The sequence below is a fragment of the Sapajus apella genome, unplaced genomic scaffold (assembly GCF_009761245.1).
Source record: "Sapajus apella isolate SASKATOON/1434 unplaced genomic scaffold, GSC_monkey_1.0 scaffold6, whole genome shotgun sequence".
In the NCBI taxonomy this organism is placed as follows: domain Eukaryota; kingdom Metazoa; phylum Chordata; class Mammalia; order Primates; family Cebidae; genus Sapajus; species Sapajus apella.
This window is the reverse complement of record NW_022436946.1, coordinates 68,591,770-68,599,013: the sequence shown is the minus strand read 5'-3', so window position 1 is coordinate 68,599,013 and position 7,244 is coordinate 68,591,770. Positions and strand designations below refer to the sequence as shown.

At 40.0% G+C, this 7,244-nt stretch overlaps 1 pseudogene; it reads right to left on the bottom strand.

The window, feature by feature from the left end:
- Positions 1 to 6,341: 6,341 nt before the first annotated feature.
- LOC116549119 lies at positions 6,342 to 6,924 on the bottom strand (annotated as a pseudogene).
- Between the last annotated feature and the right edge of the window lie 320 nt (positions 6,925 to 7,244).

Below are 7,244 nucleotides of genomic sequence, written 5' to 3'. Positions count from 1 at the left end.
AGGAATTCTTAAATCCTTTGAAGCAGGATAGACACAAGATCTTGTCTCTATTTGTACTTTAAAATATTCTCTATAATTCTTTGAGAAAAATGGAATAATGGAGATATAAACCAGTAGATTATTGCTAAAGGCCAGGAGGGAGATAATGAGAGCTTAACTATGGCAGTGGGTAAGGGATGGAGAGGAAAGGATGGTTTAAGCAAATAAGTAAAATAGATAGAATGGTCACTGTAATTAAAGAAGGTAGAAAAGGGAAATACCTAGGGCAATTATTGGTTTCTAGCTGGGCATTGTGGGAGTGCCATTTATGGGAAAAGGGAACACAGAAGACCAAAATTAAACAAGAATTCATATGTAAAAATAACTACGTCTCATAAGTAGTTATGTGTGAAAGTGGAAATACTGTCACTTATCATCATTATTTAAAAGTCAAGGTCCTGAAAATAACACTTTAAATTACATTTAATTTGCCTATAAAAGAGTGTAACATGTTTCTTTGGTCAGGCTATTTCTTTTACCTTTATATTCTTGGAAACAAATGTATTGTTGAAGTGAGAAGCTGAGGCTGAAAAATGGCTTGGGTCCAACTCTTCTGAATTTCAGTATGCTATGCTGGTGTCTCTGCTGGTTACTATCAATATGATGATCACTTGGGTCTGATAATGCCCCAAACTACCGAAAGCACAACTGGTTAGTTAGAAGTAATAGAATTCTCCACCCCCCAACAAACTTAATGATTTAAATTTTTGCCAGTCAGCCATTTTGCAAATGTGGGTTATATAATAAGTCCAAGTTGAGTAAGTATATGGATGGTGTATGAATAGCCAATACAAAAAGCAAAAAAGATAGTCATGGCTAAAAGGTATTGAGCACATATTTAGAATAGCACATATTGAGCACATATTTAGAATAGCACATATGCCAGGTGATATTCTAAACCTTTTCTATTAATCTTCACAAGTCATGGAATTAATGACTACTATACTACTCATTTTGAAGATGGGGAAACTGAATCGCAAACTTACCGAAGGCCATCTGCAAGTAGGTAGTTCAAGCTAGTATAATATAATACCAGATCCTGAACTCTTAACCATTATAATAAAATGTAGTGAATAATGACCTCCTAATAGAGAGTAAAAAGGTGTTGAAGTCCCCAGCTGTTATTGTTTTGGGGTCTGTCTCTCTCTTTAGATCTGAAAATATTTGCTTTATATATCTAGGTGCTCTGATATTGGGTCCATATATATTTACAGTAGCTACATTCTCTTGCTGAATTTATCTCTTTATCATTTTTTAATCTTCATTGTCTCTTTTTAGAGTTTTTGACTTAGAATTGTTTTATTTGATATAAAAAATATAGCTATTCCTGCTTGTTTTTGGTTTCTGTTTGCATAGACTATCCTTTTTCATCTATTTCACATTCAGTTTATATGAGTTTTTCAGATGAAGTGAGTTTCTTGAAGGCAGTGTGTAGTTGAGTCATTTTATATCTCTAAGGTGGGGAATTTAATTCATTTGCATTCAAGGTCATTATTGATAGGTGAAGACTCATGTTACAATGTTAATTGTTTTCTAGTTGTCTTACATATCCTTTGTTCCTTTCTTCCTTTATTCATTGTTTATCATTGTAGTTTAGTGGTTTTCTGTAGTGATAGGGTTTCATTTCTTTTTGTGTATCTGCTCTACCAGTGAGTTTTATACTTTTGCATGGTTTCATAATAGTCATTTTTTTTACTTTAAGATGTAGGACTCACTTGAAGATTTTTTGCAAGACCAGGCTAGTGGGGATAAATTCCCTCAGTTTTTGCTTGTCTCAAAAAGGCTTTATTTTTCTCTTGTCTGAAAGATAGCTTTCCTGGGTATAGTGTTCTTGACTGGTAGGTTTTTCTCCTTTCAGCACTTTGACTATTTCATCCCATTTTCTTCTGGTTTATAAGGCTACTGCAGAGAAATAAATATACGTTAGTCTAATGGAGATTCCTTTATGTGTGACTCGATGCTTTTATCTTGATGTTTTTAGAATTCTCTTTGTCTTTGACTTTTAACAGTTTGGCTATAATGTGCCACAGTGAGTAGATTGTTAGACTGAATCTTTTTGGAGACCTTTAATCTCCTAGAACTGGATATCAATATCTCTCCTTGCATGGAAAGATTTTAGCTATTATTATATTAAATAGGTTTTTCTACACCATTTTCCTTCTCTTTTCTATTTGGAACTCCCATAAATGAGAACATTTGTTCACTTAATGAGGTCCTTTAAGTCATGTAGCCTTTCTTTACTCTTTTTCATTTTTATTTCCTTTATTTTGTTCTGGCTGGATAAATTATTATTTGAAAATTATCAATTATCAATTATTTGACCCCCTTTTTTTTTTTTTTTTGAGACAGAGCCCCTTCTGTTGCCCAGGCTGGAGTGCAGCGGCACAATCTTGCCTTACTGCAGACTCTGCCTCCCAGGTTCAAGCAATTGTCCTGCCTCAGCCACCTGAGCAGCTGGGACTACAGGTACATGCCACAATGCCCAGCTAATTTTTGTATTTTTAGTAAAGATAGGGTTTCACCATGTTGGCCAGGCTGGTCTTGAACTCCTGACCTCAAGTGATCTGCCCTCCTTGGCCTTCCAAAGTGCTGGGGTTACAGGCATGGGACACCGTGCCCAGCCCAAGTTCAGAGATCCTTTTATCTGCTTGATCAAGGCTGCTGTTGAAGCTATTATTTCTTAAATTCATAGAAATAATTAGGTGCAGTATTTCTCTTGGCTTTCTAAATGATTTTTACCTCTTTGTTGAATTTATCATTTGTATCATAATTTTTTTCTTTTGTTGAATTTTCTGTCTGTATTTTCCTGTATCTCATTGAGTTTTCTTATGATCACTATTTTGAATTTATTTTCCATCAGTTTGTTGATTTCACTTTCATTGAGGTCTGTAACCAGATAGTTACTATTTTTCTTTGGTGGTATTATATTTTTTGCTTGCTTTTACATGTTGTGTGTGTGTGTCCCTATGTTGATGTCTGTGTATCTGGTGGAACAATCGCCTCTTCCAAAATTTCTCTAACGGCTTTTGTAGAGAAAAGCTTTCATCTACAGTTGGGTTTTGGTGTGCCAGTTTGGAAGGACGTAGTGATTTTATTTTCAGACAGGTACTGTGCAGTCAAGAACACTATACCCAGCAAAGCTACCCTCTGACAACTTCTGCAGCTGTTCAATGTCAACAACAACTGTGAGCACCTCAGTATCATAAGCTGTAGAAGTTTGTGGCATAGCAGTGGCAGTCTATGTCAGTGTCAAGGGCTTTTGAAGTCCTCCTATTTTTGTTTTCCCTACAATGAAGAGGCTTAGAGGAGGGAATCCTTCTTGATACCAAGTGTGAGGTGGCTTACTAATAATAGCAGCTGCAGTGGCACTGAATTCCAGGTGCAGGTGCTTGAGGCAGCTGTGGGGCCAGGATCCTAGGCTCAGGGTCTCACAAACCTATTGTGATACCTGGGTCTTGTGGTGCTGGTTCATTCTCTGTAGCAGGGTTGGCTATAGGTAGCCTACAGGACCAGAATCTATGATTCTGAGGTACCACCTAGCACTGATCATGGAACTGGATTGTAGCTACAATTCTTACCTTTTTGGAGCATGACACAGCACTGGCCCACTTCCAGGGAAGAAGGAGTGCTGTGGATGTTTGGGACTGTGGAGCAGGGAATGGCTATAATTTGGGTATGTGAGCCAATAAGGCTCAGTGTCAACTGGGGTCCCAGGGGATGAGGCACCATATAGTGACTCTAGACTCTGGAATGGTGGGGCTCAGCAGTATACCGACTCTATGAGGCTACATGTAGTGGCAGCAGGTATCCTAAAATGGTGGAGCACAACTATCATTTGGGCCCTGCGGTTAGGGGAAGAAATAGCACAGCAATGATTCCCCTTCCCAAGGAGAACAGTGTCTCAGCAGCTCAGACGCTAGAGAACTATTTCTGCTCCAGGGAAGTAGTGTCCTAGAGTTTGGACAAGGTGTCTGAGTTCAGCCACTGCTCTGTTTCCCTGGGATGTGTTGTACTGTGTCAGCTCAGCCCTGAGATGTGCAGCTGCTAACAGCTTGGCAAGGTACCACCTCCCCAGGGGGCAATGTGCTGCTTCAGCTCAGGCCCAGGTGGTATGACTGTTGCGGGCAGCCCAAGCACCACTTCCCTGAGATGGATGGCACTGCTTCAGGTTAAGTTACTGGAGTGTGTGACTGCTGTGGGTGGCCAAGGCACTGTTTCTTGGGATGCAAGGAGCCGCAGCAACTTAGTCTTTGGGGAGGTGGGGCTGCTTTGAGTGGCCAAGGTACTGCTTTCTCAGGAGAAAGTTCTGTTTTGTCTACAGCTCAAGGAGGAGGAAGGAGCAGTTGGAGAAGCTCCACATCTACTTGGTCTCACAGGATAAAGTGTAACAGCTGCTCAAAGCTAGACATGGGGATGTCAGGCCACTGGCCTCAGGTGGTTCAGCAGTAGCTTAGTCTCAGGGGTGAAAAGAAGCCATGACTATTTGTCTTTGGAGAACGACACATTTCTGTAGTAGTCCCAGTTCCAAGATAGCACAGCACAGGAACCACAGGCCACAGGGAACAGGGACAGTGTTAGCCCCTCTGGAGACAGCACAGGTATGGAGACCCCAGGAAGCTCCCTCAGGGGACTTAGTGCCTGTGAGGACTGTAGGGAACCCCAAGGGCCAGGTCTGTGGGTGTCCAAGGTGTTGATGGATGTTCCTGGGATCCTCTTCATCTCTAACTGATGAAGATGAGTCAAGACCTGGTGAAATACTACGAAGTGTTCTCCTGTAACCTTTGTGTTATGTTTCGTCCTCTTCAGTGTCAAACTCTCCCTTCGCCTCTGTTTCGTTCATTTTCTGAGGCTCTCAATTCAATCAAAGATTTGAGATCATCATTTACACTCTAAAACTCATTGATTTTAGCTTGTTAACTCTCCTAGGTTTTGGCATTTTAAATCCTTTAATCTCTTTTTATCTTTCAACAAATTATTTATTAACATCACGTTACAACGAGTGACAAAAAAATTTGCATCTAATTCTAGACATTTAGAATTAGATTCTAGAATGAGGCATTGAATAGAAAAAAATATTTTGTTTTCTTGTGATTGCAAAACTGTCATCTTAGTCTAGGTACAGCTAGTGCAACATTTTGTTCAACCCCACAGGCTCCATTCCCTTGACTATTTGTAATATGCTTGGGTCGCTCACAGGAGAAAGACACGGTCAACATCAGTAGAGAGCAACATTTTCAAAATGCATTTTCTTGTCTTAAATAAAAGTTATGCTATTATTCCAGTAATCTCATATGGTCTTATTACTTCCGAACATAAGACATGAGCTTTCAACAGTCATGTAGGTGAATATTTCCCATGTTTTTTGAGGATTCCCAAAAGACTTCAGGAAGATCCCAAAGTAATTTCATGTGTTTAATTTTTTCACAATAAAAGAAAGGAGCAGTGTCAATCCGTGACAGACAGACCAGCAGTTTAAGTAAGACCCTCTTCATAGCTCAGTTTCTGGTGCATGAAGAGATTCAATTAGCCCTCTTCCTCTCAGTTCTTAGAAAGAAGAATTTGAGAGGAATAAGAGCAATAACTACCTGTATTATTTCATAGCCTAAGAAGAGAGAAAATAGATGTCAAAAAAACAGAAGACAAATCCTTTCATCCTAGGCTATCTGAAAAAGAGAGGTTCTGTGGAGCATGGATGCAGAAAAGAAGGAGTTTTGCCTATGAGAAAAAAGAAACTCTGGACAAGAGTTTCTTTTTTCTCATAGGACAATCGCTCAAGACCAGAGAAACAACCACTAAAAGCAATTAGTGTCAATTTCATTGTCACCAGAAGGGCACATACCAGAGAAGCTGGGACAAAGCCTGGGATAGAGCCCTTAGCATTCTTAGTCTTACTGGTGCTGTGGTTCAACAGTTTTTGAGGGGATGGAGAGAACCAGAGACCATCATCATCTTATGTAAAAAGGATATGACAGCAACAAAAAGCCTTCAAAAATCAGCTAAAGCTCAAGTTGTATACCATCTGAAATCCAGCCTGTACTTGCTTTCTTGTGAAGGGCTTGAGAAGTACAGAGATACCTTCAACATGTGAAGGTGGCTCTTTTGAAAGGCAGAAGAGGGCCTCTTCATGAACTCTTTCTACTCATTGGTTTTCCTGTCACTTTACCATTAAAGCTAGAAAAGAAGCTGCAGGCTATCTCAGCTAGCTTCTTATTTGGATGTAGCATGAATACTATATACACAATTTAATGAATGACTAAATCTTCCTGGTTCTTCCATTGCACAGGGTCAATATTTTTCTTCAACTAAATAGGTATGATCTTGTTCAAAAAAATAAAAATAAAAAACTTGTAAACACAGGGCCTGATTTTTTTAGTCTCTATCCCAGAAAATTGGTGGATCAGGGCTTGGTTTTTGTATGATTCAATGACTGGCTTTGTCACATCCGTGTACTGTCGTAGCCTTGCAGCAACTGCTTTGGGTTTATCATCCTCTTGGTGGACTAATGGTTCACCAATGATGTCATCAATTCCATATCCACGAGGTGAATTGAATTCCAGGTTATATGCCCTTCTGCTAGGAGAGGATCTTTAAGTATTTCCAATGGAATGTTCAACCTGATCACTAGATGCACTTCACAGATTCTGTCCAGGACACCAGCTTGTCCTAATGTCCTAGGAAAGTCATCTGGGAGGCAGTGCTGCCACATCTATTCTCCAACTCCAACATCATTAGGCATGTGATCACAGATCTGGAACCAAAAGACCTTTCTCTATGTACTGCTTGGCCATGTCACCGACCCTTACTCTTGACGTTCTCCCATGAGAAGTGGCTGCTAGAGAAATGTCAGAGGCCTAAGTTCTGGGCGATCCTCTTGCACAAGGTAGCCTTGCCCTAGGCAAGCAGCAAGAGAATGACCGCTCAGGAATTTGGAAGCCATTGCTTTGCTAGGAGGGTGGTGGCCAAATGCGCAGCCCAGATGGCAGTCCCAGAGGAAGCCCTGGAGAATTTTGTTTCTTGGCTCCTACCTCTGGCATCTTCTGCTCACATTGAAACTTGCAAAATTAAATAGGCATAGATTATTTTACTCTTGAAGGAGAAGAATAAAAGAACCTCTTGAATGATCCAGGCATATATATATATATAGATGTGTGTGTGTGTGTGTGTGTGTGTGTGTGTGTGTGTGTGTGTGTGTACACATATATTTA